General features: G+C 40.4%; 1 long non-coding RNA gene across 6 annotated transcripts in view; it reads right to left on the reverse strand.

The window, feature by feature from the left end:
• LOC108581646 overlaps nt 1–12,678 on the reverse strand; it is a 441,215-nt gene that overhangs the window by 375,986 nt on the left and 52,551 nt on the right. Inside the window, exon 1 of one of the 6 annotated variants that reach the window (XR_004178267.1) lies at nt 2,561–2,915. The exons of the other annotated variants lie outside the window; for them this stretch is intronic. This is a non-coding gene — a long non-coding RNA (uncharacterized LOC108581646). Of the gene's footprint in view, nt 1–2,560; nt 2,916–12,678 lie in introns of those variants that run through there. 6 annotated transcript variants of the gene reach the window in all.

The raw sequence follows: 12,678 nt of genomic DNA on the forward strand, positions 1-12,678 counted from the left end.
CCTCTGGATCCTGGGTGACTCCCAACTACTAGGCAACACTCTCTGGGGACTGAGTGTCTATGAACCTAGTAAAAACGACTCTTGAGGGGCCTTCACTGGGATCTTCACCTGCCATCTGTGGGTAGTTAGTAGTTTACTACTGGTAATCTAAGATGTTCTAAATGTTTTTAACATATTTAATCAAATTCTGGTTTACTTTTCTCACTCAATGTATAGTCATGTGTTGCTAAATAAAAGGAACGCATTCTGAGATACATCACTACATGACTTCATCACTGTGTGGACATCATAGAGTGAACTTACATGAACCTGGGTGGTACAGCCTACTATACACCAGGCTATATGGCTACGAACCTATACCGCATGCTACTGTTCTGAATACTGCAAGAACATTGTAACACAATAGTAAGTAGTTGCATATCTAAACATAGAAAAAGTACAGTGACAATATGCTATACAAGATTTTTTTTAAATGGTATACCTGTATAGGGCACTTACCAGTGAATGGAGCTTGGAGGACTGAAAGTTTCTCTGGGTGAGTTAGTGAGTGAGTAGTCAGTGAATGTGAAGGCCTAGGACATTATGCATAACTGTACATTTTTCAACACTGCACACTTAGGCTATACTCAACTTATTTAAAATGTTTTTCATTAATTATAAAATAACCCTAGCTTTCTGTAACTATTTTTACTTCATAAAACTTTAATTTTTTTTTTTACCTTTTGACTCTTTTGTAATAACACTTAGCTTGAAACAAAAGCACATTTTATAGTTGTACAAAACTATTTTCTTTTTCATATACTTATTCTACAAGCTTTTTTCTATGTAAAAGAATTTTTAACTTTTTAATTTTTACACTTTTTTATTAAAAAACTAAGACATAAGCACACATATTATCCTAGGCCTACACAAGGTCAGGATCATGCATATCACTCTCTTCCACCTCCGTATCTTGTCCCACTGGAAAGTCTTCAGGGACAATAACACCCATGGAGCTGTCCTCTCCTATGATAGCAATGGTTTCTTCTGGGATACATCCTGAAGGACCTGCCTGAGGCTGTTTTACAATTAACTTTATTTTTTTATGAGTAGAAGTACACTCTAAAGTAATAACAAAAAAAAGTATAGTAGAGTAAATATATAAACCAATAACATAGTCATTTATTGTCATCATCAAGCACTATGTACAGTACATAGTACTTGATAACACATAATGGTATGTATTATACAATTATGGTTTGTTGACAATAGCATCACCAGAAACAGGTGAATGATGCATGGTGCTGTGGCGTTACTAGAGCTATGATGTCACCAGTTGATAGGAATTTTCCAGCTCCATTATGGGATCACCTTCATATATGTGTTCCATAATCGACTGAAATGTCATTATGCAGCATATGACTGTATCTAAATTTCAGTGATAAAGAAAGCAAGGAAATACAATTCATGTCTGGGTATCCCCAGATCTGAAGACCATCATGTCTATCTCATTGACTGCAGGAGAAGAGGGCTACCGATATACAAAGAACACTCTGGTAATTATGTTATTATAAGGTTGTGCCACTCCGCAAAATTTCTGGGGAGGTGCTCAAAATTTTGATATGTGCTTGAGTGTATAAAAATCATCCATCATAGGTGTGGCAGCTGAGAAAAGGGTGAGAACTTAGGGATTAGCCATTGACCAGAGCAGCACAGGATAAAATAGGCATCCTCCAAGTGGTCAGTAGGCAAATGTCCCATGCCAGACCTTAGGAAAGGGAGAGCAATTCCAAACACAGACCCATTCAGTCTGTTCTGTCAGGAACCTGTCGTGGGACCCCAGTGTAGGCAAAATGAACAAGTCCTATTATAAGGCCACCTGATGGAGACCACAGAGTCGGAAAGCCCAAGGCCATCCGCAGAGGAGAAGCACTGTGAGCCATAGCCTCCTCCTGCTTCCAGGCTGAGCCACAATCTTCACAAACTACAGCTCCAAGGGCTCATGGAGACATAGCCAGTGGCAACCATGTCTTCCAGGCACCAAGGACTCCAGGACAGTGAAGGTGTTGCTGAGAGCTCCAGCTTAGGTAATTTCCCCATCAAGTAGTGGTGACAAGGCTTACAGAGGCACTCCAGTGGAGACCCAGGGAATAGCAATGGTGACAGCCCCAGGTGCATACTCTGGACATAATCGCAGTAAGTATGCAAGGGATTAGCCCTGCCCTTGGCTTCATTAGAGGTCTTAGGTATACCTGCAATGGGCAGCTTTGGGATCAGCAAAACAGAGTTCCAGGGGCAAGAATTTGCACCAGCTGCAAAGTTTAGGCAGCTAGAAATCAGTGCTGAAGAAACAGGAGCCTGATGTTTCCCTCAATCAAGATAGTGGCTGGATCTGCAATCACAGGCAGAGCCAATGAGGGATAGATTCCAGGCAGAGAATTCATATTCATTGATCATCTTGACTAGACATTGTGCCAGAAAGCTCATACGTATTATCTCAGTGAAACTTACAATGACATTGTGGTATTTTAACTCTATTCTACAGATGAGTAAACTGAGGCTGTGGGCCTAAATAACTTACCTAGTAAATGGCAGAGCCCAGAGGTATCAATCTCCAAAGCCATTTCCCTCTTCCTGCTGGAGAGTGGTGAGAAAGGGAAGTTTTTGCTGGAGGCCAGAGAGAAGGAGGAGAGATTCAAGACCAAAATAGAGAGATATACAGGACGCTGATCAGCAATGACAAGGAGTAGGATAAAGACTGGGGAGTCTAAAACCAATGGGAAGCCACTGAGGAGTTTTCAGCTGATAGAGGAAGTGACATAACCAGAGCTGCAGTTCAAAAACATCATGCTGGTTGTCAGGCCTCTGAGCCCAAGCGAAGCCATCGCATCCCCTGTGACTTGCACGTATATGCCCAGATGGCCTGAAGAATCACAAAAGAAGTGCAAATGCCCTGCCTCACCTTAACTGATGACATTCCACCACAAAAGAAGTAAAAATGGCCGGTCCTTGCCTTAAGCGATGATATTATCTTGTGAAATTCCTCTTCCTGGTTCATCCTGGCTCAAAAAGCTTCCCCACTGAGCACCTTGTAACCCCCACTCCTGCCCGCCAGAGAACAACGCCCACTTTGACTGTAATTTTCCTTTACCTACCCAAATCCTATAAAACGTCCCCACACTTATCTCCCTTTGCTGACTCTCTTTTCAGACTCAGCCCGCCTGCACCCAGGTGAAATAAACAGCCATGTTGCTCACACAAAGCCTGTTTGGTGGTCTCTTCACACGGACGCGCATGACACTGGTTTCGATGTGAAGAATGAATTTAAATGAGGCCAGAATAAAAGAGGAAAGCCAGTTAGAAGCCTGTTCCCAGCTCCAGTGAAATGATGGTATTTGAGAACAGGGTATTCAGGTAAAGGTAAAGCCAAGTAGGGCCCAGCACGATGGCTCACACCTGTAATCCCCTCACTTTGGGAGGCGAAGGCAGGTGGATCACCTGAGGTCAGGAGTTTGAGGCCAGCCTGACCAATATGGAGAAACCCCTCCTCTACTAAAAATACAAAATTAGCTGGGCGTGGTGGCGCACGCCTGTAATCCCAGTTACTCAGGAGGCTGAGGCAGCAGAATCACTAGAACCCGGGAGGTGGAGGTTGCGGTGAGCTGAGATGGCACCGTTGCACTCCAGCCTGGGCAACAAGAGTAAAACTCTGTCTCAAAAACAAAACAAAACAAAAAGATGGAGCCAAGCAGACTGACCCAAGTTACTTAGGACATGAGTCAACAGGTCTAGGTGATGGGGCAATAACAAGGATAACTTGTAGTTTTCTAGCCAATGTGAGCAAATCACTGCTTCTAGAAAGCAGAAGTAAGAAGCTCCTCTCTCCAAAATACATGAATCCACTTAGGAAGAAACTAATATTATTGCTGGAGAAGCAAGGGAAAGGTGTAGAAGGATGCCCTGGAGACTTGTAAGGCCTTCTCAGTGACAGCCAGAGGATCCATGAACAGCCTCTTCTCTCTCGGCATCACTGGTGCACACTAGGATGCCTGGCACAAAGCAGATGCCCCATCTTTTGGGGAAAGGGAACTTAAAAGACCAGCTTGGCCAGATATTATATGTTTGCTCTTCAGCAAGCCTCTCTGGTCTTCAGCCTGAGGGCATTGAACTAGATCCATGGTTTTCAGTGCTTCTCAGAAATCTAACGTTTTCTGGAGCATCTCCATGGCCACTTAGAGTTCATCCCCCAACACATACCTCCACTCCACTGGTTTTCCATCCCTAAACCATGGAATCCTGGTTTCTCTTTTTGGTGTGTTTATCTGTTAGGCCCTTGCAGAGGGAATAGCTTTCATTTAAGGGGAAAAGTATTTTCCAGTAAAAGAAAGGTTTGAAAACCATTGGAATACATGATCTCCAAGACAGGCTTCGGATCTCAGTTCTGTGTTCTGTGTCCTAAATGAAAACAGCAGTGAGCTTCTGGAAGGAGAATCTGGCCTTCCACCAGAAAGAATGAAAAAAGTCACCTTTCAGTTTAAAGGAGCTTCCATAGCATCATTCCCCTTGGGAAAAGACTCCCTTCCAGCCCTGCTTTCCAGGACCCTCCAGCTGCCACCAAACCCCATGCCTCTAGCTTCCTTCAGGCCTTAGCAAGGCCCATAATGAGACAAAAGTGAAATAGTTGAGATGATCTAGAGACATCTTCTGTACCCCCCCACCCCCCACCATGGCCCACCATCCCGTCTCACTAGCCTCTCCAGTTTTTAGAAGAAAGGTTTCATTACTGAGAGCAGCCAGGAGCTCAGAGAACCTCTTGATTGACGCTGTCAGTTAGATGAAGAGCTCTTGTGGCAGAAACTGTCTTTTTTTCATTAAGTTTGAAAACATGCCCAGGGGCTAGTCTGTGATCTGCTCATCAATAAATGGAAATATACTGATAGACTCAAATTCATGCCAGGCTTTGATTGAGAAAGGACGGATACCTTGTCAGTTTCCTGCCCCAAATAAGAATTTCTAAAAATTCCCTGTTGTCACTCACTGCAGCCTGAGATCTGAGGGGAAGGGGAGGCGGGGAAACATCGGCTTTGTTGTGAGGCTCTCCTCTGGGTGGGTCATCACTGTGATCACAGCCTCCAATCTGTGGGATAGAAACTTGTTCCCTTAAACACAGAGGTCTACCATCTCTGATTCTTTCTGGGACCATCAGGGGAACTGGCCCCTGAGGAGGAATGCTGGCAGAGTTCTGAGCACATCACCAATGACTCAGACATGAAGGATATCCTTAACACAGCCTCTAGGGGCTTCAGGAGGGTTGAGGAATGGTAGGAACTGGATTAACCAGAATTCCCAAATGCCTATGCAGACAGGCTTCAGGACAAGAGGCAGTCATAGCTGCAGGACTAGGGTACAATGAAAAGAGAAAAGTGAGAAAGAGTAGAGGGGAGGAAAGAAAATAACTACTCAGAAAGCTAGGCAGGAAGACGCTTAACCTGCCTTAAGACTTTAAAAAAAAAAAAAAAAAAAAGCAAGCAAGCTTAAGAGCTCTAACCTGCAGGTTTTCAACAATTAACTTTTAAAGTGATTGTTCAACAACCCACCCTTATGTCATTACATGGGGGTAATGTCAATATTGGCAGGCATTTCCTAAAATTCTAGCAGTGCAGAGATAATACCATTAGCCGAATGCCTGGGCCACAGGGATGAGGGTAGGGGGCAGGGGGTCCATGTTCACATGGTTTGGCAGGAGATGTTTATTTTCTTGCTTTTCTTTTCTTTTTTTTTTTTTTTTGGCTTCTTATCACCAGGCTTTGCCCTTTTCCTTGCCATGTAGCATTGCCTGTCACTGAATTGAGAAATTACCTCTGCAGCCTCTTGGGGTAGCTTTACAGAGAGGCTCACTGGGCAGTGGTGACTGACCAGGTGGTATCCCTGAGTGCCCGACTCCTGTTCTCCTCAGTGTCTTTTTGCCTAGGAATTGTATACCTCCACTGGTGTCCAGTTAAACAATATTTTACGTTACTTCTGTAACCTTTTCATCATTTCACCCCCTTTTCACCGTTCTATTCAAGTTATAAAGAGCCTATCTTCATTCATTCACTTTTCAGCAAAAATTTGTGAATCATTTACCATGAGCCACAGTCCCTGCACCCCGTGTAGAGATGGAAGAGGAAAAACAAGGACAAAACAGAATGAACAGGCACCATGGAGAGCATCCTACTAAGATCAGAAGGTCAGGGGAAGCTGGCCCCAGGAGGGAAAGCTTGAGATGTACCTGAAAAGAGAAGGAGTAAGCAGGTGAAAAACGCGTGCAGCAAGAAAAGGAGAACTGTGATCAAAGGCCCAGAGAGCAGAGAAGCAGAACATGATGCATCTGAGGAGCAATCATAGCAACAAATTATATTAACAAAGCACTCACTGTATGTCAGACACTGTGGTGAGCACATTATAGATATTATTTTATTTGATGTTCACAACAAACCTAAGAAGTATGTAGTATTGTTGTCTTATTTTCAGATAAAATATTACAACAGTTAATTTCTCAATGTCAGGCAGCCATTAAGTAGGATTTGAACAGTAGCTCTGCCTCCAAAACCCATAGACTGCTACCTTCGCAGACATCAGAGGCTTAGAGTGCAGGCTATGACAGGGAAGGTGACTGGTGTTAGATGTAAGAGTTAACAGGTCACAAGAGGCTTGCATGCATACTAAGGGGTTTGGACATTGTTCTGTAATCATTTAAGAGCCATGATGGATTTAGGCAGAAAGAAGAGATGATTAGATTTGGGGAAATTACTGTGGTAGCAAGGCAAAAAATCAGGATAGTGAAAGAGGATGGGAAAATTATCTCTTTAGCATTCATTCCAAAGAAACCTTTTTTGGCTAATCTCCATAAACTCCCTTATCCCCCACAACACACACACAAATGAAAATAAAGAAAAGGCACACACAAAAACCTAATTATAAAGAATACTACAGACTTTGCTTCTAGCCAGAATGAGTAAAAGGAATTGAATTTATCCACCTGCCTGAAACGATTAAAAAAGCAGACAACATATGTGAAAAACTGAATTTTGAAATTTTGACATCAAGCATGAAGGTCAGTGATGCCTGGGAGATGTGAAACAAGTGAGTTGAGTCCTATGATTGTCCCAACTTACTGCCTGGAGAGAGTTTCCAGATCATGATGCAAGGAGGGGGACCCACATGGAGCCCAGTGGTCTCTCTAAGATAAGAAGGTGAAGCTGGTGGTCCTGGATATAGCTAGAGTTTACAGAGCAGAGTACCAGAAAAGGGGGAGCTACCCAGAGAAATAGAAAATTCTGGAGACCTAAAGAAGGCTCACCTCAAGAGTTAAGTTGACTACTGATCAGCTCAAGTATGAGAGGAAACTAATCAAGGCCAGAGAAAAACAAAATAATCTGAAAGAATTAGATGTAAAAAGAAATAGCATCTCATCCACCAGCCAGAGTACAAAAGCCTCATATTTGTACCGAGAAGGGTTTTGCCTCAGTAGTGGGAAAAAATAAACTGATCGGATCCTGCCTAACAAAGCAAAGAAGCAAGACCTGAAAGGCTCAAGCTCTTTCCAAGCAATTTAACAATGTCCCAGAACAAAACACAAAAATATGTATAGAAACACAAGACTATGTAACACCTAACAAGGTAAAATTCACAATGCCTGGTATCCAATTAAAATGACCAGGTACACAAAGAAGCAGAAAAATATGACCATAATTAGAAGAAACATCAATAAATTGAAATTGACCCAGAATTTACACAGGTGATACAATTAGTAGACAAAAACATTAAGAGAATTATTTAAATTGTATTACATATGTTCAAGAAGGTAAAGGAATACTTGACTGTATTAACTGAGACATGAAAGATATAAATAAGTCCCAAAATCAAACTTCTGAAGACAACCTGCAGTGTCCAAGATGAAACATATAGTGGATAAGATTAAGAATAAATTGGACACTACAAAAGAAAACAGAAGTAAACTCAAAGAAATAGCAGTAGAAACTTTCCAAAATGGGAAAAAGTATAATAGAGAGTATGTGAGCTATGAGACAACTACAAGAGGCTTAATATTCATGTTATTGAAGTCTTTGAAGAGGGGAAGACAAAAAATAATATTTGAACAAATTCTGGCTGAGAAACTTCCAAATTTGTTGAAATTATAAACCTGCAGCTTTAAGAAGCTCAACAAACTCCAAGCACAAGAAACCTTGAAGAAAATTACATGAAAGCACATCATAATCAAATTTATTAAACCCCAATAATAAAGAGAAAAATCTTAAAGGCAGCCAAAGTAAAACACACACACACACACACACACACACACACACACACTACATACAGAGAAAAAAGATCAGAATAGAGGCAGATTTTTCTTTGGAAATAATGCAAGCTGGAACACCTCTACAGTACTAAATGGAGGAAAAACTGATAACATAGAATTCTTTACCCTGTGAAAATAGCTTTCACAAATAAAAGCAAAATAACAATTTTTTTCAGCCATATGAAAGCTAAAAGAATTCATTATCAGCAAATCTGCATTGTAAGAAATATTAAAGGAAGTACTTTCAGCAGAAGGAAAATGATAGCAGATGTAAATCTGAATTGACACAAAGAAATGAAGAGAAATAAATAGAAATGTTATCTAAATGGGTAAATATAGATTTTGGCTTATTTAAATTACTCACAAGATGATTGACTATTTAAAGGAAATATAATAAAAAATCTATTGTAGGTTTTATAATGTACATTAAAGTAGATTTATGATAAGAATAGTGCAAAGGCCAGGAGGAGAAAAATGGAAATACGTGGTTGTAAATTCCATATACTATACCTAAAATGGTATAATATCATTTGATGGCAGACTATTATAAATTACTATATGTACTATAATTTGGGTATGGATTCATGTTCACAGAAGAGACAGTTTCACGGAGAAAGCCCATTGGAGTGTAGAAGCACAAGATGCAGCCAAGGTTCATGGAGAGGTGTGTACAATGTACAATATGGCTGGAACTATTTTTCTCCTCCATCCTTCACTTGTATGTCTGACTCCTAAGAATGGTTCACTGGGATTTGGAAATGGTAGGGGTCCCCACAAAACAGCACCTTGAAATGTCATCATTATACTACCAAACATTCTTCTAGTTTATCTTTTTTCCTCCTTGATTAAAATGTGGTAATTTGTTATATGAGTATATAAATTACATTTCTATTGTATGGCTTAAATCTGATTACATGTATACTTCACCTTTCTATCATATTTCTTTGATTTTAAGCTTTCTCCCTTTTGAAAAGTAGGGAACCAAAACACCTGTCTTGTCATACGTTATCTCTAGGGAGTAAAATCTCTCAAGAAGGTTTTCTGGGGACATCTGTATTGTTTGGCTGATTTCAACAGTCCAGTTATCAAAAAAATGATAGAAGATCTTGGGATGGACCTAACCCTGGTGCCGTGATGTTGTTTGTTCATTTGTTTATTTTCCAATGCCAAGGCCCTGGGGGCAACAGTACAACAATTTTAATAAAGCTGGACACAGCTAGTGGCTGCTGCTCTCCCCAGCAAGATGACAATGTGTGGGTTAGATCTTTGATTCAGATCCAATCCCTGACCTCATCCTTGGCAGGTGGACTATTTCCTTGAAACAATAACCTTTTCATGGAGCAGCTACCAGAATATCCAGCAGCAATGCCTCGAGGAGGGGACTATGCAGCTAAGACAGGGATTCTGTGCCATTGCTCATGGCCTGGAGAGGTCCAGAACAATGATGTTTACATTGACACAAGTGTTTTCCTCTTGATAGACAAAATTGGCTAGACTGCTGGGTCAGTCCTAGGGTGTAGAGTGCTGTGTATTCCTCTATTGTTGGATGCAGGGGGTCTACAAAGGTCAATTATGTCAAGTTAGTTGGTAGTGTTATTTAGGTCTTCTATATTTTTATTGATTTTCTTTCTATTTGTTCTATCTATTATTCAGAAGAGTATAAGGAATCCCTCATTACACTTGTGTATTTGTTTATTTATCCTTACAGTTATATCAGTTTTTGCTGCATGTGTTTGAAACTTCGATTTGGTGCATAAATGTTTAACACTGTTACATCCTATTGGTTAATAGACTCCTTTATCCTTATAAAATGATCCTCTTTAAGCCTGTAATATTCTTTGCTCTGAAAACTGTTTTGTCTGATATTATAATATACCCATTCCAGCTTTCTTTAGATTAGTGTTAGCATGGTATATATTTTTTCTATGAAATTACTTACATAATAACTTATTTGTGTCTTGGTATTTAATGTTATCATTGATATGGTTGGACTTATATCTACCATCTTTCTACTTAATTTCTTTTTTTATTTCAAATTTTATTTTAGATAGGGGGTACATGTGCAGATTTGTTATATGGAAGTATTGCATGATGCTGAGGTTTGGAATACAGATGCTGTCACCCTGGTAGTGAGCATAGCACCTGCTAGGTATTTTTTTAACTCACCCCCCTCCACCCTCTAGTAGTCCATAGTGTCTGCTGTTCCCATAGTTATGTCCATGCGTGCTCAGTGCTTAGTTCCCACTTATAAGTGAGAACATGAAGCATTTGGTTTTCTATTTCTGAATCAATTTGCTTATCTACTTGTTTTCTGTTTTAATTGCCTATTTTAGTTTTCTTTTTTCACTTTTTCTACCTTGTTTGGATTAATATTTTAATGATTTCATTCTAACTATTTTTTATTATTAGCTACATTTCTTTGTTTGGTTATTTTAATGGTTGCCCAGTTAGCTGATGTGACCATTTTGATTAATTTAATGGTTCAAGTATTTTAAAAGTCAGTTGCACACTATAAATATATATAATTTCTATTTGTCAGTTAGACCTTAATAAAGTTGGGGAAAAGTAAATGATAAAAAAAAAAAAAAGATATTCAATCATGTTGGTGAAAAGAAAGTGAACTGGAAATGTCTCTATATTAACAGTTCTGGAATCCCAAACTAGAATCCACACTTTATTGAAAATAGCTTGTCCAGATGTCTGTGCATATAAAGACTTAAACATAATTAAATTCCACTTAGAAGCCAACTTGCCTAGGCAAAGAAGAGCTGTTAATGGGTTTGCGTTGATGATTAGGAGATTAATGTGAAGGATACAACCACCAATTAATGAGTGAGAGACCTACTATGTGTCCAGCACTGCATATTATACACATCATGTATGGAATCCACACCACAACTCTATGTGGTAGTTGTTATTATCCAGTTTTAAAGATACATAAAGTAAGATCCAGATGACAAGTTACAGAGTAAGTTTTACTGAGTAACAGAAAAAGCAAACGGGAGAAGGCACCAGAACCCAGGTCTGTCTGACCTAAAGTCCATGTACAGACTACAGCACAGATGGCCTTGAGATCCAGGACAATTGTTGGAAATGCTGTGTGTGGTCCCCAGCATATAGCATAGTATCTGTCTGGTACCAGATAAGTGCTCAATAAGTATTTGCTGAATGAGTGAATAATCAAATAAATAAATGAATGAGAAGTAGGAATAAAGAACAAGATAGAGATGTGAAAACGAGGGGGACCTAAATACTGCCATCTCTTGAGGGTGTCATGTTCTGATCCTATGAATGCCCAATCACGGAGATATGTCCTTTTATAAAATGCTTTCCCACCTCCCACCACCTTGGCACATCACAGAACTTTTTTGGGGGGACTATCATTCCTTTCCTTCCCCTAGAAAAAAATTTCTGCATTTCTAATCTACTAAGGAGTCAATAAGGCCCATTTTCTCTTCCTTAGCTCAACATTGGGATGAATTCCACTAACGATGGCTTAGTTGAAACAAATAGCAACTTTTCAAACATTAGAAACTAGCTCTCAATATAAACAAGTTAAGGGCATCTATAGCCATATATACTGGGTCTGGTCGACACCAGCTGAAAGAAGATAATTGTATATGGGGCCCTGTTTTAGTTCAGGTCTAAACTCAGTAGGACTTCTTGATGAGGAGGCAGAACTACTTAAAGAGTATGAAAGTCCTGTACTCAAACCACTTTATGATTTTTTATTTTTTTTTAGATGGAGTTTTGCTCTTTTTGCCCAGGCTGGAGTGCAATGGCATGATCTCGGCTCACTGTAACCTCCACCTCCCGGGTTCAAGCGATTCTCCTGCCTCACACTCCCGAGTAGTTGGGATTACAGATGTGTGCCACCACGCTAAACTTTTTGTATTTTTAGTAGCAATGGAGTTTCACCATGTTAGCCAGACTGGTCTCGAACTCCTGACCGCAGGTGATCCTCCTGCCTCTGCCTACCAAAGTGCTGAGATTACAGGCTTGAGCCACCACACCCAGCAGGATTGATTCTTAAAAGGTAATGTGAATTTGTAGAGCAAGAAGGTCAACAACAGTATTGCCCCAATGTTGTCACGGAGTCTAAAACAGGATCCTTGGCAGAGCACAGAATTCCCTTCATCCAGTAACCAGGAGGATGGTGGGACCTAAGCCTCGTTCTGGCCTGGCAGGGTATTTCTAGTCTTCAAGATAAGGGTGTGGGCACAAGTTAGAAATCAGACATCAAACAAGATCAGTCGTTGTTGGGCTTCCCGGTGTGGGTCTTCTGTCTCCTTTCTAAGCTCTTGTCTGTATCCTACAGATTAGACACAGAGTATAATCCATGTTCACGGAGAGTCTAG

The sequence above is a fragment of the Papio anubis genome, chromosome 14, assembly GCF_008728515.1.
Source record: "Papio anubis isolate 15944 chromosome 14, Panubis1.0, whole genome shotgun sequence".
NCBI classification, from domain to species: domain Eukaryota; kingdom Metazoa; phylum Chordata; class Mammalia; order Primates; family Cercopithecidae; genus Papio; species Papio anubis.